This window comes from Ailuropoda melanoleuca, chromosome 15, assembly GCF_002007445.2.
Source record: "Ailuropoda melanoleuca isolate Jingjing chromosome 15, ASM200744v2, whole genome shotgun sequence".
Classification (NCBI taxonomy): Eukaryota; Metazoa; Chordata; class Mammalia; order Carnivora; family Ursidae; genus Ailuropoda; species Ailuropoda melanoleuca.
The window spans coordinates 36,270,849-36,292,865 of NC_048232.1; the positions used below are offsets into that span (position 1 = coordinate 36,270,849).

General features: G+C 38.9%; 1 protein-coding gene across 5 annotated transcripts in view; it reads left to right on the top strand.

The window, feature by feature from the left end:
* Positions 1–489: 489 nt before the first annotated feature.
* Positions 490–22,017, top strand: part of SLC16A7 (solute carrier family 16 member 7) — a 153,142-nt gene continuing 131,614 nt past the window's right edge. For 4 of the 5 annotated variants that reach the window (XM_019804518.2, XM_019804514.2, XM_019804516.2 and 1 more), the window contains exon 1: positions 490–770. The gene's annotated coding sequence lies outside the window, so the exon portion shown is untranslated. Of the gene's footprint in view, positions 771–17,971; positions 18,046–22,017 lie in introns of all 5 variants that reach the window. The other variant, XM_019804515.2, reaches the window with a different exon arrangement.

Sequence of the window (22,017 nt, forward strand, 5' to 3'; positions counted from 1 at the left end):
TACTATTTTCTGTACTCCTTGTCCCATGGTATAAATTTTATTTTTCCCTTAGAGTATTTTGGTTGGTGAGCCTAATCTCCAACACTGCCGTTCCTCTCCTCGCTGCGAAAAAGACCTCAATCGAAAAAACGGCCCAAATTCCCTGCCACACTCGAGGAGAATCTTCGACTCTCCCTGCACTGTGCGTGCAGGCTTCTCTCCCGTGCACGCTTTCCCGCTCACATAGATTGCACAACTCCCTGGGGTATCTAAACAGAGCTACTGCACACCTGGCTCCTAGGTTCGCCCCCAAAGTACTTCGGTAAAACGTGTCACGACGGATCCGGAACAACAGTTCTCCCTATCTGATTCTTGACTTTCTGTCTTGGCCAAAACTAAACTCCGAAGTGGAGTGCCCGGAGCCCCAGAGGGTGTCTAAGCGGTGACAGGCGCTGGGAGCATGCTCAGTCGGCCCTGAGTCACAGGGCGGGGTTCGCCCCCACCCGCGGCCGGCCGGCTCGCGGAAAGCCCAGAGCGCTCGCCCCCGCCCTCCTCCTCCACTCCCCCCACCCAGCGGCGCGCGCTCCCGGGCACCCACTAGGGCGCTCAGCAGCCGCGCCTCCCCTCCACTCTCCTCCCCCTCCTCCCCCGGCTGCGGCGGGCGAGGACAAGTCTAGGGACATAAATAAATAAATAATTCCGTTCACCCGGTGACAGCGAGGCGAACCGGCTGCGGCGGGGGGACGGAACGGACTGCTGCAGCACCCACCCCGTGCCAGACACCGGGTAAAGTAAGTACACCCCGGGAGGAAGGGGGGAGGCGGCGGCGCCGGCCGAGAGGAAGGCGAGCGTGCCTCTGCCAAACCAGCTGCCAGCGGAGCCGCACGCGTGTGTAAGAATAATGGCTAGCCGGTGACAAACGCGCCGACGCAGAGCGGGCCGGCGAGCCCTTATATAGACAAAAACCCCCGAAGCGACCGCGGGAGGAGAGCTCGCGTCAGTGAGGCGCGCGGCCAGCTGCGCGGGAGCTGAGGGGGCCGCAGCCGGCGCGGGCTCGGGCGCGCGCGCGTCGGGGAGGTGGGCCCGAGGGGTCCCGGGCGGGGAGCGCCTGCGCGCCCGCGTGCTTTTGCCTGGGAGGTGCGGACACTTTGGGCTCTTGCGCCGAGACTCTGCCCACGCGGTGCTCTCCCTTTCCTGGGCCCACGAGTCTCCCAGGGCTGGTTCCCAACAGGCGTATGCCCAGTGCGCTTGTCGCCAGCATCCCGTCCCAGGCCCGCGAGCACCCTGGGGTGGCCTCGTTGCCGCAGCAATTGCGGACGAGTGGTGGTGAAAGTGTGTGTAGAGAGGGTCTTGTAGCAGACGATCGGGGCCCGGAGAGGCTGGGAGGAGGGGACGATAGGGGAGGAGGTATCCTCTTCCTAATTTTCTGGTCCCCAGGTTGCATATGGGGCGGAGGCTGTTGGAAAGATGTGTGTGGGAGAGGCCTGCGCTCGGGCAGAAGGGAGCTTGACTGGACCAGGGCCGAGGCTGCGCCTCCAGGTATCCTGCCGGTTTCCTGGGCGGCTGCGCCACGCTGGGGGCGCCAGGCCTGGCCAGGTATTGCGGGAGGCTAGAGACGGGGCTCCCGTGCCAACTGCCTCCTCTCAGCGGGTGCTGCCGAGCAGCTGCCTTCTGCAGCCCCTTTTCTCCTTTACTTCCGCGAAGGAGATTGCAGACTGAGTTGGCAAGGGCGGTCATGACCAAGGCCGCTTTCCTGGTAGGGCTGGCAAGGGAATTTTGTGGTTTACTCCAGGGATGTTAAAATACACACGCGCGCGCACACTCACACACACACACAGGAAATGAGGAGCGGTTTCTCTACAAGTGACTCTACCATCCCTTCCTGAAGAAATAGTACTCAGTGGGTTGGGTTGACTGAGGGCTGGCTGGTGTTGTAGGAAAGCTCTTATTTCATGTCCTCCTCCCTTTCCTGGTCCAAAAAGAGACACAGTAGAGAATTAAAATAGTGAGCCATCATAAGGGTGATGGGAAAAAGACTGGGCAGGAGGAAACAGTGGGCGCTAGATGCCCTTTCCTGGCACTGCGTGCTTTATGGCTAAACACAAGCTGAGAGCTTAAGAGGGCTGCAAACTTTCTAAAGACGCATTAACTTGAATGCGCTGTCATTGGAACCACAAGCACTAAGTGCGCATTTCGGGGGAGTGTGGCTGAGAAATCAAAGCTGGGTGGTGGCTGCAAAAGGTAGATGAGGGTTGAACAAGGTGACCCTTATTTAGCACTGGTGAAGCAATCTTAGCTCCACTTTCTGCTTCTGAACACATTGCATTTAAAGTAATCTAGGCGAACGAGGAACTGAATGATTCAGTGAAAGGGAAAGATTATTACCATAAGCAACTCAGTGTGTTGTGTAACAACTCATAAAGTCAGAAACTGTTTTTTTGCAAAACTCACATCAGCAGTTTGCAATTACATACTGCTCCCCCCCTCCCCGGGAGTGTTTTAATAATAAGTAATCTGAAATTTTAACGCCCATTTCCCAATGTCCAGGTTCTTAAATCCTCCTATAAATGCTCAGTTTATTTCTGGATATGCATTTATTCTTTTATAATACCTGGCTTATATTTTCAGCTTTGGGTCCTCCTGAAGGGAAGAAGGGCCGAGTGACCTATAGAAACATACCTTATCCAGAGTCATACACCTGGATCATGAATCTGGAATAAAGGCAGGTCTCCTGCATTTACTTTTTGACTTCTATGTTCATTCACTAAACGGTTGTTTGTTTGTTTTTTTCCTGAGACATTCAGATGGAAAAAGGTAATTACCTTCAGAGTTAGACATAGACTTCAAGGTCAGTTTTGTACTTTCGCAAGGTTGAATAATTATTTAACAATCTCCTCGGTTTTTCTTATCTCTAAAATGTGGTTGGTGGTATCTACCCTGAAGTGCTATTATGAGAAATAATGTGTATGGAAAACACCTAAAACGCAGACTAGCTATTTTTGAATCCCTGGAATCATTCCAGACACTGCAAAATGTGGTTACCAAGATGGATGAGGGTGGAATTCTGCTCTCAAAAAATTCACATCGGGTCATGGAGGTTAATCTTCCTCCCATACTATTAGCACTTTGTTGTTGGTGGTGTCAGATATAAGTGTTTTTATTTTTTTTTAATTTTTCAAGTTTTTATTTAAATTCTGGTTAACGTACAGTGTAATATTAGTTTCAGGTATACAACATTGTGACTTGACACTTCTATACAACACCCAGTGCTCATCACAATATCCTATCAGCTTTTCAATCAATTTCCTTCTCAGTGTAAGAGACATATATCCTAAATAACTTGAAAGAGAGTTAGCAGTTGTAAGAAATGTTGTTAAGAACTGATAAAAGGCGATTTGAGAAGGGCACCTCACCTCAGAAACTGGTGTATTCAGGCCCTGGTGTATTCTTTTGCCTAGTGAGTGACCCTGTAAAGACAGGAAATGGAGGATTTTCTTCTTGCTGTGAGGGAAAGACACTCTTTCCCTGGAAATTATCTTTGCCCATAGTCGATTTCCATCTTTTTTTGGAAGAAGAGCCTGAGCTGCAATTTATTCTGCACTGTGGGCAGTCTACAATCCACCTCTTCTGAGAAGCCCGGGAGTGTAGTTCTGTAACAACATCTCTGTAATGGTTACCAAGTTCTAGGCACTGTGCTACTACTTTCTGCAAGTCTGTCAATATCTACATTTGCAGAAGAGGAATTTAGGCACCAAGAGTTAACTTGCTCAGGTCGCACAGCTAGAGGCCTAGGTCTCTGGGGCAAAGGAGGGAAGAGGGTAAAAGCAGGGCCTCCTAGTCTGGTCTGTCTGGGTTTTCATCTTGGCTCTGCCATTTACTAGCTAGGACAAATTGCTAAACCTCTCGAAATCTTGGTTTCTTCATGTGTGAAAACTTCTCAAAAGCTGTTTCTTCATTTCTTCATGTACAAAAAGAGGATAATACTCAATTTCATATATTGGGAGTAAAGATCAAATGAGATAATAGCTGTGAAATGCTTAGACCGTGCCAAGCACGTGCATAATGGAAGCTGGTCGTACGTATCAATTATGTGGCCTTGAGGCTGTTAGGTTGTTAAAAGGATCACTGGCTTATTCTTCTTAACAGATATTTGGGAACTCTCGGAAATGCCATGTTTCCCATTAGATGGCCTAACAGTGTTGGATTGCATCATAAACCGTTACATAGACTCATTGTCTGAGAGGTCATTTTGGTGTGTCGCAGGCTTTCTCAAAACTGGATCAAAGTGATTAGGAAATGTGTTGAGAAACAACTGTACACCAAGTCTCAGGGAGAAACAGAACTTAAAAAATTTTCTTAAAGAGAAATCTTCGTTTTCTTAGTTGATCCCTTAAATGAACCTAGTCTGCCTACTTGGGTTTTGATCCAATAGTTTACAATCATAATGTGAGAAAATAGCCCAATATGGACCATTGTCTGGAGGGGAAAAAAAACCCCAAAAACATTTATCCCATATACATGGCCATTAGTAAACAAGAAGGGGGGATGTGTGTTTATGTATAAACTGTAATAATCAAGAGCCCTGGGAAAAAATTAACCGCAAGTTAAACAAATTGAACTTGACTATAATAAAACTAGTCCAGCTAGCACTGGACTAATTGGTGCTTGGGTACACCAGAGACGTTTTCAACATATTCATAAATATCTGTGTTAACAAGTGATGCTAATATTTTTGAAAACATTTTCCTGTCCTACCATGAAAACCTCTTGCAAATGTTTTCATTAATATTCATTTAAATCCCAAATGAGTTCATGAAAATCTTATGGGGCGTTTGAGTGACAGCTACACAGTGCTGGTATAAAGATGCTTTTGTTAAAAGTTTTGTGCAATTAGGATCGCCCTACAAAAATTGACATATGTGGTTCAATTATCTAAACTGGTAATTAATTTTTGGTAATATTTGGCATTAAAACAGCAATTTTTTCAATTAAAAATATTTAGTATAAGTGGCGAACAGAATCGAAATATTTGTTTAGAAAAATAAAGTTCTGCATAAAATGTTGGTATCTTTTAGAAGGCTTTTTTTTGTCAAACATTGGCCGTTTCCTCACCTAATAACACAATAAATGTGTTCTTATTAATCATCTATACCCTAATCAGATTCTGATTAGACTTAATATGCAGGTGGATTATAATTCATAAGAAATTGCACTGCTAAGTAATTTACTTGAAGACCCCTTCTTTTGGAACTAGATTGGATATGAAGAAACAGCAAAACTAAAAGGCATGAATTTACTTGAACAGTTTCTAAGGGATGAACTGTATTAATCATATTTGCCTTATTTTAAATCTGATTCTCCAAAATGTAAGAATCCAAATTTCTATCAGTTCTTCTCAACTATGCCAAAGGTGTATTCAGTGATAAACAGCATCATGTGACAGTGTTTCTCAACAGGTACTGTTGGCATTTTGGCAGGATACCTCTTCTTTGTGTGGGAATGCCTCTTTCATTGCAGGATGTTTACTGTCTATGACCCCTGTCCTCTATATGCTGCTAGCTTCCCCTCAGTCATGGTAATTACCAAAAATGCCCCTGATGTTTAAATATACCTCTTGGACGAATGGTACTAGATGCAGTTGAAAATTACTGTCCAATAGGATCAAACTGAGCATGTTTAAGGAAATTATCCTTGTGACCAGAGTAGCTCCTAACGTGTCTTCTGTTTTTTCTTCAAAAGATAATCTTATGTGAAAATACCTTGATTTGAGGGAATAAGTTCTTTCTTGTAAGATATATTAAGTATAATCATGTAATAATCATGTTATCCTAGGTTCTAAACTTGCATTTGTTTTAACCTGTCATCAGCCTTTGGCAATATTGGCACCTGTTGCTTCTTAAACTTTTGGCTTCCAGGCACTCCTTGTTTTCCTCTTACTTCTCTGACTACTTATTTGCAGCTCCTTCTTTCACCTCCTGCTCGGTTTTTCTTTTGTCTACATTCTGTTGATTGACAGAGCTCATCCTCTCATGACCTCTGCTTTCTTCTTGGTAGGAATAACTCCCACATCATTATCTTCAGCCTTGACCTTCACATAAGCCTCAGGCTGACCTTTCTGAGTGCCTGCTGGACAGCTCCCATTCCCTGTGCTGCTGACATCTGCAACAACATTCTCTGAATGGCTCTGTCTTCCTTCTTTGCTTTGCTCTGTTATTGGTATTAGCATTCTAGTCTAGAAGATTTGAGGCCTCCCTCCTCCTGGTCTTGCATCTCCAAGTCAGTTGCTGAGATCTGACAACTGTACAACCAAAATACTTCTTTCATACTTTGCTCTTTTCTGATGTTGCCTGACACAGAGTTTGGGCCCTTTTGACATACTACCTAGAATCATGTCAGTCTCTTAACGGCTCTTCTCACCTCTAGCCTCTCACTCTACCACTTAATTCTGTACCTGCCACCAGATAGTCTTACTGAAGTACACCTCCCTCTCTGATATGTTCCTGACACTTTGGTGACACCCATCCCTGGGTCTAAGGACTAGCATTTTAGTCCCTATAATTCCAAAAATCTTTTCCAGGCTCATCTCTCACCATCATCATACTTGAGTCCAATTGAACTGTCCCCTCTGTCTCATTCGTCTGCATTCTATTTCCTGCCACCATAGTTTTGTCCATGTTGTCCTTTCATCTTAAATGAATGCTCTAACTTTCTGCTCTTTTCATTTCTAGCTTTAACTTCACTTTCATAACTGAGCTTAAATACCATGTTCAAATTTCCTTTGAAGGCTCTAGATAAGTAAAAGAAATTTTTAAAAATTTTAGTAATGTTGCATTTTAATCTGTCTTATTTCTTTTAAACATTTTATTATAGTTAACATTTGTGTTAGTTTCTCTATGTAATACGAATTTCTGGAGGCCAGGTATAATTATCTGTATCAACATATCTTTTAACACTTTGGTGGATTATAGAGTTGCAAGGAATTTAGAGGACATCTGTTTCCTCCTGTTTCCTTCCATTTTTATGTACTGTTTCTTTAGCATCTTTAATAAACCACCATCTATTGTTTATTTTAAGTATATACACTGAGGCAGTCTATTCTTCTTAAGGCATTTCCAGTTGTGACAAAGTTCTTGCTTCTACCTAGAGTCCTTACTCAGCTTTCTGAGGCCACACAAAATAAATCCCTTTTCATTTTTATTGACAACCTGTACATATTTGGTGGCACTTTACTTGTCTTATATTTTCTCTATCAACTTAACATATTCAGCCTTTCTACCTGTTGTTTTTGTAACCTGGTTAGGGCCATCATGTTTTATGGAGGCATTCAGTTTTAGAAAAGTCTAGATAAGAAATTAGTGAGTGGTTACCTCAAATCAACCTTGGGAACCAGCTTAAGTTGTGCTTATGATTTTCAGAGGCATAAGCAAGAACCAACCCAGGTCAAGTTAGTCTTGCTAAATAAGCTAAATTAAGCTTTGTTTGTATGACTAAACTGGTTTTGTCTACTCAGGAATTTTCAAAGCTGGTCTCTGTTTGTTTTTGATTTTAATAATACTCTTTAAGTGCCTCCTGTGTGTCTGATTTTTTATATATAGTATGTATACTTCTCATTATTACCATGTAAGATAGATTATATTCATTTACAGATAGAGAGACTAAAGACTCAGCAAGATAAGGATGTCCATTAGGGAACCCCAAGAGTCAGAATCTCAGTAGATGTTTTAATGCAGGTAAGATGTTAATGGCAACTTAATCTTGCTCCCATATTTTAAATCATTTCAAATCAGTAAATAATTAACATTGCTTTATGAAATACTCTACATAGAGAGCTGAAAATATGTGTAAGATATCCTTCCTGACATCCTGAGGAGACTAATTTCAGAGACATTCTCAATGTGTGTACCAGTTATAGGTACGATCCAGATTAGAATTGTCAAAATAAATGGTAGAGAGTAAGGATAGTCTGCAATAGAGGTTGACAAACTGTAGCCCTTGGGCTATATCTAGCCTGCTGCCTGTTTTTGTAAAAGATTTCCTGGAATATAGCTACTCTCCGTGGCCAATTAATTTCCTGCTGCTGGATAGAGTTGAGTAGCTGTAACTAAGCCTATAAAACCTAAAATATTTAATATGTAGCACTTTAAGGAAAATATATTTGTTGATCCTTGCTCTAGGATTTTAGAAGAGGGAGACTTTACTATGTGATGGAGGAATCAAAAAGACTTTAATGAAAGAAGTGGAAATGTTTTAGAGCTGGGAAGATAGTCTTTAAGTGAAATGAGGAGATGGTCAGTTTAAGTGCCACAAAACTCAAAAGCAAAAGCAAACACATGGATACATACAAAAATCTGCTAAATAAGGATCATAGCATTGTATATAATTCATATAACATTATAACCATTTGTCTGTGAGTGTACCTTTGTAAGTATTCATCTAGAACAATGATTCTTAAACTTGATGAGACATTTGAACCAATTGGTGATTGATTGATTAAGATTTTATCCATTTATTTGAGAGACAGAGCCTGAGTGGGAGGTGGAGTGGAGGGGGAGGAGTAGAGAATAGAGGGGAAGGAACAGAGTGGGAGGGAGAGGGACAAGCATACTTCTCACTGAGCAGGAAGTCCCATGCGATGCTCTGTCCTACGACCCCTAGATCATGACCCTGAGATCATGACCTGAGCTGAAATCAAGTTTCAGGTGTTTAACTGACTGAACCACCCAGGTGCCCCCAATTGGTGAATTATTTAAAGATAAGATTTTTGTTTTACTCAATAATCTATGATACTAAAGTATAGTCCATGTGGAAAATCACTGATTGAGAATATTACTCACCTGATAAAATTGATTATTTCCTGTAGAGGACAGAGAAATTTTTTTCTCACAAGTTATCTCAATCTTCAAAAATTTTATGCATGCTAGATATGTGTTAACTATTTTTGCTAATCACTAGTTATAGTAAAAAAAAAAAAATACTAGATATTGAGAACACAACTAAGTGCCAGCACTATGTCAAGAGCGTTTCATACCTTATCTCATTAAAAACTTACAATAGCCCAGTGAGGTAGATGTTGTTGTTCCCATTCCACAGAAGAGAATACTAAGGATCAGGTAGAACAGATAATTGGCTTAAAACTGTAATACTAGTAAATAGGTCACCTTTATTCAATATGATCAAGAAACTGACTTTTTTAGAAGGAAATTTTTAGAGCTGGGACATAGATAGGAATGGACTTCAATAAATTAAAAAAAGTGAATTTGACAATTTATTCTGTCATGTGACTGAATTCTATTAAAAGCATTGTGCCATATTTTTGTAGAAGTTGAGTGTGCTTTCACTATAAATGTGTCTGCAAATTTTTATTGAAAATACTGATGTTTTATTGACCCAGAACTTTCTATATCCTCTCTGTTTCTTTTGTTTCTGTTACTTTCTGTCTATAATCATTTCTTCCTTTTCCTTCTTAATGTTTAGTTGGTTATAATATCTTCTTTTTTCCCTCCTTTTTCTGTAGTATCCCTTCCTAATATTCATCTAGGTCCTACTTGCTTATTCCACAGTATTTTCAGTGTAGCAATAAAGTGCTTCGATGCATTTTCCTAAAGCAATGGCCTCTTTGAAAGGAAAAACAAAGAATCAATGCAACTTAATACCAGGTTTTGTTTTTTTTTCATCCTGAATTTAGAAAGCAGTAAATACTGCAGAAATATTTGCATATCACTAATGGATATGACAAAATAATAAGTAGAGAGGAAAAGGTGAATGATTCAGAACAAGCTGCAGGGAGTATATGAAATTGTAAATCCATCCCTCATGGGCCACATTAACATCCCTGTGGAGAGTAATCTGGCCACTTGTGCCATGGAAAGAACATTAATTACACACAGTAATGGCCTGTTGCAGGATTCACAGATACCAGTTCTAAAGCTCACTAAAAATTGTTTCCTCTTTTATCATTAATTTTCTAAGTAATAAATGCTGTTAATTTAAGAAAAAAGCTGCTTCAGTGCGGAGACATGCACATTTTTTGTTATTTTATTTTTATCAATAACATAGACTTGTTACTCTATCTCAGTAAAATACCTGGGCCCATTGTCTACATTTGTTTTCAAATGTTCAATAAAAAAGGGGAAGAGACACTTTTGTAGACTTATCACCAATTAAAAATGAAATATTTTTTAAATTAATTTTAAAAAGTTTTAAAAAGATTTTTAAAAAATATTTTATTTATTTATTTCACAGAGAGAGAGAGCGAGAGCACAAGCAGGGGGAGCAGGAAAGGAAGAAGCAGGCTCCCTGCTGAGCAGGGAGCCTGATGTGGGACTCGATCCCAGGACCCTGGGATCATGACCTGAGCCGAAGGCAGACACTTAACTGGCTGAGCCACGTCGGTGCCCCTTTTTAAAAAGATTTTTATTTATTTATTTGAGAGAGAGCAAGAGAGAGAGAGAGAACAAGCTGGGGTGGGGGGGAAGGAAGAGGGAGAAGCAGACTCCCTACCGAGTAGGGAGCCCGATGCCCAGTGTGGGGCTCGATCCCAGAACCCCGGGATCATGACCTGATCCAAAGGCAGATGCTTAACTGACTGAGCCACCCAGGTGCCCCCAAAATAAAATCTTATTTTAAATGCTTAGAAACTTAATTTTTGTTCATTGGGCTACTTCACTATTTATGATAAAAATTATACATATTTGGTCTATAACTTTCACTTAAGAGTGAATGTCCAACCCAACTTTTTTAGTCTGTATAAGCTATTTAAATTATTTCACATTTGATCAGGCCTTTTACTAGCTTTTCAGATATTGAGTTGTGGTCCATAAAATCTAAATTTAGAAATGTAATTTTTTATGTATTCTCTTATGTCCTAAGGATTTTCAAAAAGATTTACTCACTCAGGTATTTGGAATTAGAAAAGGGGAAAGAGAAGGCAAATAACATGCTTGGTGCTGGTTGTGTGCCAGAGAGAAGGCGTGGGGGCTTTACGTGCATTACCTCACATAATCCTGAAAGTCATTATCTGTCAACCTCAACAGCCCTGTCATGTGGACATCATTCTCACTAATCTAGGATGGAAATGAAGCAGGTGGGTTAGATAACAAAGCTTTATTTTCAAAATCCACATTTGTCCTATTACATGGAGTCTTCCCAGAGAGTAGAATCTTCCCTCCCTGAAGACACATTTTCTAGAAAAGGAAAATGTAGGGAAGATAAAAGAGAAATGTTTTAGGATTCTGTCCTTTTAAATTGTGCTAATTAAAAAAAAATTTAAATATCAAAATCACACATGGAAGTCTTTCTCAGAAAACAAAAGATAACATTAAAGGACAAGAAAAATGTTGACAAAATTTTATTTTGCCTCTCTTCCCCATTGTCTTAATATGTTCAGGCTGCTATAACAAATACCACAGACTAGGTAGCTTATAAACAACAGAAATTTATTTCTCACAGTTTTCGAAGCTGCAAGTCTGACGTCAGGGTGCCAGCGTGGTCGGCTGAGGGCCTTCTTCCTACAGGTTGCAGACTTCTAGTTGTATCCTTACATGGTGGGAGGGATGCAGAATGTCTTTGGGGTTTCCTTTACAAACTCACTGATCCCATTCATGAGGGCTCCACCTTCATGACCTAAGCCCTTCACAAAGGCCCCATCTCCTAATGTCATCACACTGGGCAGTAGGATGTCAGCATCTGAATTTGGGGGGCCACAAACATTTAGACCATAGTACACGTCCTTCTTTCAAAAACTGTCAACTCTATGAACTGTGTATGTTGTGACTGAGGTTAGCACCAAGAAATTAGGTAGACATGGATAGCACTATTAAATTAGGACTATGTTTAAATAACTGGGATTTGAATATTGTTTTACTTTTTTCTGATTATGCTTTATTAAACAGGTACATTGATCTCCCATATACATTAACGAGGAACTATTCACATCTAAAAAAATAAAATCTTATTAATAATTGGCTCATTAAAATCCCAGAACATCATCATGATTTAAATTCAATGTAAGAGTCCATCTTAAACCCATTTCAAAGGGATTTAGGAAGGCCTTCATTCTATGCAATTTAGCTGTTAACCATGGCATCCAAGGTCAAGTACATTCAGCTGTAGTACCTAGAAGATGGTGCTATAATGAATTCCAGAATAAATGATTAAAAATGTGTTTCTTTCGTAGTGAAACAATTTCAAAATACATGATTGAGATACTACGTGTTTCAAAATGTGAGGCAGTTGAGTGTGAACCTGTCTTTTTTATCAGAGTTTTGTTGTGTCTAACGCTCCTTCTTATGGCTTTTTGTCTGCTTTCCTTAGCTGTGCAAAGTTGGCCCACTGATTGTAGTTACAGGCCAGCTCAAACATGATCTGCTTTGACAGGCCAATCTGAATAGAGGCAGAATATATAATTAAACAGCCTCTGCCTAGGATCATAGGAGATAGTGAGGCTAAACTGGAATTGGGTGCCCCATTACTGACAGTTGGAGGGATTAGCTTTTAGCAGTGTTTCTCAACAGCAAGTCTGATTCAATAATTGGTGTACCATGGTTGACCATTGTTTTCTCAAGTCTAATCTCTCTCTCTCTCTTTCTAAATAATATGAGTTACATGCCTGCATTCATGAGCCTGACTTCCCCAACCTCATTTTCTTCTGCTGTCAGGGCTACTTTATGCCTGGCCCATGTATTGATTATTGGTTGTAGAATTCTCTGGCTCCCCAGTCCTCTTTGAGAACTTGGGCGCAGCCCCGTTCTTTACAGTCTCCTTTCCTGGGGAGAGGAGTCCTTGAACCTCAGCTCAGGAGCTGACGTCCTGCTACCCTAAAGTGGATCAAGTTTGTGGTAACTTGTAGCTGGCTTGGACTTCAGGCTATCATCCATCATGCACTCTCTATCCATTGGGTCAAGATTCTGATTCATGGTACGGACTCTTCCTAATTATTACTAGTGATTGTCATATGTCCTCTAATGATCACTCTGACTTGAATATCCCATTCTCTCTGCAACTGTCTAACACTATTCACCTTGTACCAGAATTGCCAAACTACTAATTGTTTTCCTCTCATTCTTAGACTACAAAGACCTTGAGGGGTGAAATCATGTCATAGTCTCCTGGGATCCACACAAAGTATTCCCATTATCTACTTCTTTCTGACAAATTGAGAAGTCTACTTGAAGAATCATTGGCTCATACACTGCCCTGAGTGGGATCAAATTACCATGTATTATGTTTGGCACTTCATGATACTAATTAATAGTTTAAGTTATTTTGAAGTTGTTTAATATTGTTATTTTTTTATAGTATGCCAGATTAGAGGGTCAAAAGTCTTCTAATCCTTCTCGTAGAATTTGGTTAAAACTAAGACTTAGTGCAAACTATGCCACTTGGATATGTGATGTGAGGGTAGTTTTGTTGCAGATTTTGAGGTATGTAAACATCAACTTTTTAAATTCACTTTATTAAAATAGAAAGTTTTTTCCATGTAGAAGCTAGGAAATTGTGATTTGTTTTTCATCCTGTCCATGTTTGTTTGTTTGTTTAGCGGAGGTGGGGGTGGTAAAGAAGTGAATAGCCCGTTGAATACTTACTCATATTAATTCAGGATTGGAAATTTGTTTTGCTTTGACGAAGCTATGTGTTTCAATTATATTTTCAGTATGCCCTCATATGTTTATAACTTAACCTACTTTTTCACTCCCCCCACCAATCACACCTTTGTGTTCTCCGATTCTTCTGACTGAAGTAAGTATGAAATTAATGCCATGGTCACCATCAAATTTACACCCAGCGTGAGAAGGTGGTATAAATATGCTTTGTGCCTCCCAGGTACTTTTGTGTACTCAAAATAAGGTAAAGTTAAATTGTTAAGGGAACTAGAAAACTATCTTTTAATGAAGGATAAGCTAACATTAGAAGTATCTACTTAACTACACGTTCAAACATTATTATCGGCCTACTTCTATGTTGCTGGGCTGCTGTCTAAACCAGTACAATCTTCCTTCCAGGCCAAAAAATAGGTGATTCTTCCTCCCCTTACTCATGTTGATTTAAAATGAAATATACAAATTTGTCAAATATTTTAGTCTACATATATTGATAAAATAAGTCAGACTGTAATTATCATTTTCTGTCATCAAATAACGTACCTGAGAAGTCTTTTATCCATTTTTTTCTATATGAGTGTTTATCTTTTTATTGCTTAGATAGGTTTTTATATATGTGGAATATTCTGTACATACACATTACAAATACCTTCCTTCTGACAAAGGCATTCTTTTTCATCTTTTGTATAGTGTCTTTTGATACATTCTGAATTTTAATAACTGAATTTATCAGTTATTTCCATTTTTTTGTTTGTTTTTTTTTTTTTATTTTTTGCTAAATACATCCTTCTCAACCCCAAGGTCCTAAAGATACTATCCTAAATGTCTCTGAGCACGGTCCGTAGACTTTTCTACACTGATGGAAATATTTTATATCTGGCATTGTCCCATTTGCTAGTCACTAGCCACATGTGGCTTTTGAGTACCTGAGCTGTGAAGAGTGCAACTGAGGAGCTAAATTTTTAAATTTTATTGTAAGCAATTTAAGTTTAAATTTAAATAAACTCATGTGGCTTTTTTGGTTGGATAGCACAGGCCCAGATTTGTCTTATCTTAAATGGTGATTCATTTACTGTTCATTTTTCTGCATGGTATGAGGGGAAAGTCTCGTGTCATATTTTCCTGTGTGGATGACCAGTGCTTTTCCCTACTCCTTGATAATACCAGGTTTGGAATAAAAAATAACTTCTGTGTGTGTGAGTGTGGGTTTCTATTCTATTTCTTGGTGAATTCATCTATCCCAACACTAGCACTTCTCAGTCATCCTATCTGTGAAATAAACCTTGATATTTAGTAAAGCACACCCCCTTCCATTTGTTCTGGGTTAGAACTCACTTTGCCAGTCCTGGCCTTTGATCTTTCAATATATTTTAGACTCAGGTTTCAAGTAAAAAAAAATAAATAAATAAAAAGAAAGAAAGAAAGAAAAAGAAAAAAAAGGAGGATTTTTCATCATTTGAATCAGTACATCAATTTGGCAGTTTTATGATATTGTGGCCTTCAGTCCATGTGTATGGTTTATCTCTCTTTTCATTTAGGTCTTCCTTCATGTCTTGCATTTTTAAAAACTATCTGAAAAAAATTTGCCGTATTTTGTTATATTTTTAAGAAAGAACCATATAATGAAGATATATGCTATCTTTTAAAATTGCATATTTTATATTTTGTGCATATTTATAACTGTAATTTATTCTTACAAATTTTATCTATCAAACTGACCAAACTAATTAACTCTAGTGTTTTATTTGTAGATTTTGCCTCTTGTGCAGATAGATATATATGTAATCTGTGTATAAAAACAATTTTGTTTCTGACCCCTTACACAATTTCTTTTTCCTGTGCCGCACTATTTTGCCTACGACTCAATAAAACATTGTATAGATCTGATGGGAGCAAGTATTCTTGTCTTGTTCCTAATCTCTTACAGTGATAATAGTAAATATCATGTTACAGATTTTTATTTGTTTCATTTTTTGTTGTTTTTATAGATTTTATTCATGAGATTAAGGAATTTTTCTTCTACTTTTAGGTTGGTAGGATTTTCAGATGACTTTATGATTTTTCTTGGATTCTATTAATGTAGTGAATTGTAATAATTGTTTTTTTAAATATTTGTGTGTGTATGTATGTATGAATGTATGTTTTCGCCCTCAAGTTTGTGACCTGCTCTCATTATTCATAGGTATTTTAAGTTATTTGTTATAATACAGTGAAAACCAATGACCCCACTAACCAACGAAAGAATTAGAATATTAATAGAAATCGAAACTTACCTGTGTTCCTCTCCTTTGCCTCCTTGTTTACTCCTCATCCTGCCCTCCTCCTGACTCTTCTCAGAGTTAAACACTACTAGAAATTTTATATTTATTATTCATTTGCCTTCTTTTGGTTTTGTTTGGTTTTAATAATAAGTGATATATGGGCAAAAGTTTTTAAATGTTCAGTTCTTGTATAATCCTTCATGGCCTCTTACTCTTTAATCACATTTTACTCCTTTCCTTTTAAAAGCATATTTATTTATTTATTTATTTATTTGTTTATTTTTTTAAGATTTATTTATTTATTTATTTATTTGGCAGAGATAGAGACAGCCAGCGAGAGAGGGAACACAAGCAGGGAGAGGAAGAAGCAGGCTCATAGCAGAGGAGCCTGACGTGGGGCTCGATCCCACAACGCCGGGATCACGCCCTGAGCCGAAGGCAGACGCTTAACCGCTTAACCGCTGTGCCACCCAGGCGCCCCTTAAAAGCATATTTAATTTATATTTTCTATTTGATTGTTTTGTTATCTAATGTCTTTATGGACCTGATTCTCCATCTGGAGTTTCTCCTGGTTCTTGCTTAATAATACGTTATAATAAGCATTGCTTGGATCTTTGTCATGTGGGAATTATTTGAAGTTTGGGCTAAGCTGGGTTCCCAGTTGAGAGAATTTGTTTTCTTTTGCCAGGACCTAGGGCATTAGCCAACAATGTAAACTGTGTTTAGATGTTTGAACTACCTTGATAATATGAAGTGGGCTGCAAAGCCATGTGAGAAATGACTATTGGTCATGAATCCTCAGGTGAATTTTTTTTCCCCTTCACTGGTGCCAAGTTTAGAGGCAGACTGTTTTTTTTGCAGTTGCCAGCTGTGTGTCAGGGTGTGTGTGTGTGTGTGTGCATATGTGTGTATATGTGTGTGCTATTTCAAACTTACTCTGGTACAGTGATGATAAAATTTTATTGGATTACAGGAGGGCATATCACCTTTTGGACTTTTCATCTCGGGCTAGCTTTGGGAGCTGTGATCTATTACAAGCACCCTTTGGGCTGTGAAATGTCAAGTCCAAGTCCAACCTGTTCATCAAATGTCTCAGGGGAAAACCTGAATAAAGTAGTCCTCTTAACCATCTGGTTTCCCCTTTCAGTTAGTTTTATTCTCGGTATATTTCTTTCTATCTATTTTTCCTATTTTATGTGCAATTTTTAATTGCTTCCCATGGAGAGATTTTTATACCACAAAGTGCAGAGACTTGCACAAATTAACTCAAGCCATAAACTCCGTAATTGGAAATAAAGAGGGATTTCTTAGAGCTTAATTTCAGGAAGTCTAGTCAGATCTTGCTGTAATGGTAACGTAGGGCTGATTTTCCCCGATGGTCCACCCATTTTGCATTTTGTTGCATTGCTAAATGGCCTTATGCTTCTAGTGTCCAACACAGTTCAGCTGACTCAGTCTTTCCATGTGGTTCTTCACATTCTTGAGATAGAGAATAAAATTGTCTTAGCTTCACCTATAGATCGTATAAGGTGGCGGACTATTTCAGGACAGTATACCCTAGTGGTTAGAGTTCAGCTTCTGCAACTGGGCTGACTGGATTTGAATCTCAGCTCCAAATCCTGCCAGCATTGCAATCTTAGGAAACTTTCTTAATGATTCTGTGACTCAGTTTCTTCATCTATAAAGGGGATGATGATAGTAACTACCACATAGTGAGGAATAAATGAGTTACTACCTATGAAAAGTAGTAGGAGTGATGCATTGTGTCTGGTAGCTACTCAATAAATAGTCATTATTTCTTTCCCTTCACTTGATGTAACCGCTGGGGTTAGGATCGTGTGGTAAAAGCCTGCCTATCTAGGTATGTTCCATCATCACCATCAAGAAGCAAACTGAAAGAAGGGGAGGCAATAGCAAATATGTCTAATGTAGACTGGTGAATTAGAAACAAAACAACTTGTCAGTTTGGGGAAAATTTTTTTTATGGAATTTCCTTTACATAAAAATATTAAATGATAAAGCTATTATCTAAAGAGACAGAGATTTTTCTTAAAATTTTACATTGACTGATGTGTATTATGTATAACATTTCACAGCTGATATTTTTCTAATTTCAATTTGTTGTATATTTAGTGCCTCTGGACTTTCAAGCTCACAGCTGATGACAGCTTGGTCAGACTGAGTGACAGGGAAACAAGTTTTGTTTGGTAAGAACTAAACGGGTATATAGATTGTAACCAGGACTGTTGTAATTTCTTTGCCCCTGAGTAAATAGATTTAACTTTCCATCTGAATATATATCATGTGGAAGTTCAATGTGTACCAACAAGAGACTATGTTCTTAGAACATTTATAAATATTCCTTAATATAGTTTTTTTTTCTACTCTCAAGAACATGGGGAGAAGTTGTTTAAAGTACTCGACCTTTAAATGCAGGGTGTATAAATTAATTCATGTTATGACTTCAGTTTCACAGCTGAGTTGCCTTGTAAATAAAAATTCTCCCTCATTAGAAATGAAGCCAATCTTGCAGTTCCCTGTAGGTCTCATATCACTTACACCATGCTATGCTACCTATGTTGACCTGGCACCCGAGAGAGTTTATGCACAATTGGTGAATTAAACCAGAAATAATTTCCTATGGCATTATGTCATAACCTTAACAATGAAAAAAATCCATTAATTTCTTTTGCATTTAAATAGAAAAATTTAAATAAATCCTTCCAGAAGTACATAAAATTTGATAGGTCACTATTTAGATTTCTTGTGTGGTAAAACGTACATAACCTTTTCTTATGTAAACTGTGTAATCATGTAATTATCTATGTGTTTGTGTATGTTCCAGTCTTCTGATTTTTAGTTATTTATCTTGTCATGTCAGATGTTTGCCGTTAATTTTGCTACAGAGAAACTTTAGTCTCCTGAAGAAAGATTTTTTACCTTTAAGTAATGACATACTTTTGCCCACAAAGCTTCAGAAGAAGTAAGATTAAATCCGAGGACTCTGTCTGGATAAATCCATCATCTTTACGTAGTTCCTGTTTTGTTTTTTTTTTTCTTTTTATACATCTGACAGTCTTCCTCCCTATCTTTGTCTCCCTCACAGACTTAACTTTTTGTTTTTTAATCACCCAACACTATTTCTGAAACATCTGCTTTTTTCTTTCCTTACTCATTTTTTTTTTCAGTGACACACCTGTCTTCAGCATTTCAGCGCAACCCTTCCAAGCTGATATTTTCCAGGTCTACAAATCTTGCCCTAATTGACCTTTTTTGATTCAGTCCTGCATGGCCATTGCCTCTATGATGTTCTCCTACTTTTTTTTTTTAAGTTTTTTTTTAAAGATTTTATTTATTTATTTTAGAGAGAGAAACAGGGATAGCGACAGAGAGCAGGAGCAGGGAGGAGAGGGAGAAGAAGGCTCCCCACTGAGGAAGGAGCCCTATGCAAGGCTCGATCCCAGGACCCTGGGATCATGACCTGAGCAGAAGGCAGATGCTTAACTGAGTGAGCCCCTGATGTTCTCCTACTGATTGCTGTTCTTACCTCCATTAATATCCACCCAATCTTCCGCATTGGAAATACAAGGTCATTCTTGGTACATCTAACCACCTACATTCAAATTTTCAACAAACCCTTAAGACTCAATAACCCTCTTCTCTTTTTTATAATTCTCCACATTACCGTCAAAGCAATTGTACCAAAAAACACAACTAATTATTTCCCTTCCATGCTTAAAAATTGACCCTCAATTTACTGTTGTAACCCTCAACTTTCCTTTTACTGTCAAGCACTATCATACATTTTCAGTCTTCATTCTTGCCCCTTCTGATCATACATCCAATGATTCAGGGCCCTTCAAAAACTATGATTTTGAATATTCTCCTCTTTTTATCTGAAGTGACCTTTCATTGTAGCTTTTAGCACATTTACTGTAATTATATGCTTGTATAATCTATCACCCCTACCATGTAGTAAGGGGAAAATGCATCATATTCTCTGTGTGTGTGTGTGTGTGCGTGCGCTTTAATTTAACACTTAGCTTAAGGCCTTCCATGTAGGAGGTCCTCAGTTACAGGCTAAATAAATGAATCAATTAATTAATGTCCTTTCCAGCACTCAGATTAAAATTTTCCATCCTTAAAGATAGAAATAATTTCTTCCTTTGGGGTGACTAGGTGGCTCAGTTGGGTAAGTGTCTGACTCTTGATTTCAGCTCCGGTCATCATCTCAGGGGTGTGAAATTGAGCCCTGTGTTGGGCTCTGCGTTGGCCTTGGAGTCTGCTTAAAATTCTCTTTCTCTCTCCCTCTGCCCCTCTACCCTCCTTTCCCCTGCTAGTGAGCTCTCTTTCTCTCTTAAAAAAAAAAAAAAAAGAATTAGAATTTCTTTTTTTTTTTAAAGATAGAAATAATTTCTTAAGACTATGTTGATTCTTTAAAGACCGTTCTCTGTTTTCATTTATATGACTTGTAGGTCAGTTTGTCTGTTAGTCAAACTATCTGCCTGTTCATCTGCCTTCGTTCATTGTGCTGTTGTAACGAAAACTCATAAACTGGTGCCTTAAACAACAGCCATTTATTTCTGCCAACTATGGAGGTTGGGAAGTCCAAGATCAAAATGCTGGTTCCTGGTAAGAGCCCTTTTCCTGGCTTCCAGATAGCTATCTTCTTGCTGTGTCCTTACACTGAGTAAGGAAAGGGTTAAGGTATAGGCAGGGAGAGGTAGGGGGCTGCTGACTAGGCTCTGAAACCATTTCCAGCAGGCAGAGGCTGAGACAGAGTGAACAAGAGATAAGGAAAGGGTCCACCTGGCCTCCAAGGCTCAGGAGTATTTTTCTTTGGTGACTACAGTGTACCACAGAGAATGACCAAACCTCAAAGAATTAAGTTGTTAAGAATGTTATCAGTAGTCCATGCTCAAACCAAGATGGCACAAGAATCTCAAGGCCACAAGCTTCCCAGTCAGGTCTCTTAAAGACTGCCACTAAAAGCCCTCAGTGGCAACCCATTTGAGACCCCTCTCCCTTGAGAGAGCTGCTTCCTTCCTTTCTGCTCCCACCTTCACTTCATAAACTTTCATTTCACTTCACCCTGTTGTGTTCCTGAGATGACAACGTGAGACAAGAACCCTGTAATCCTGTAACATACATGATTCCCTGAACAACATGATGGGACAGAGAGACAGAGACAAAAAGAGAGAGAGGGGAAAAGAACAAGTTCTCTGGTCTCTTATAAGGACACTAATCCCATTGTGAGGACCCCCACCCTTCTACCCCCATGAGCTCATCTAAACCAAATTACCTCCTAAAGGCTCCACCTTATAATGTCATCACAATGGGGATTATGGCTTTAACATATGAATTTGGGAGGTGTTCACAAACATTTAGTCCATAACATTTTTTACCTAACCGTATCTGTATGTCACCATTTTTGGCAAATGCAGCGATAGAACAGTAAGTACTTGGACAACCCAGTTTCCTCAAATGGTAATAATCAAATTTTCTATCTAGAAGCTCTATTCCTGACTTAAAATGATATGCCCTTCTCATATTTGTTGAAAATACTTTATTATGACCAGTGTCCATATTATACATTAAATTACAAAATTTATCTACTCATAAGTAATAAAATGAAAGAAAATAGTTTTCTGAGCAACTTTTATTTTTTTTTAGTGTTTATTTATTTATTTACTTTAAGTAATCTTCATACCCAACGTGGGACTCGAACTCACAGAGTTCTCACGTTCTTCCCACTGAGCCAGCCAGATGCCCCTGTTTATGAGCAACTTTTGAATGGAAGCGGTTTATGATATTTATAAGTCTTTGCTATAAAAACCTCCCTTCACAAAGTATTTCAGAATGTGTGCCTATGTAGAGTTTCTTAAACTTCACATTTTATTGCCATTTCCCAAATATGTTACACAACTTTCTGTATGCAGACTTTTGATCTCTCAGTTTAGTCTGTTTTCTTTTACAGTCTGTATCTGTTGATACTAAGCCTGTCCTTCAAGAGCAGCTTAACTTCCATCCTTTTTAATCATGCATATCCTCATGACCCCAGCAAGAATAATCTATTTCCGCCTTTGAATTTTCATAACACTCACTGATTGCATAATATTTAGAACTCATTGTATATTATCTTGCTTTTTAAAATTTTTATACATTTCATGTAAAGTTTC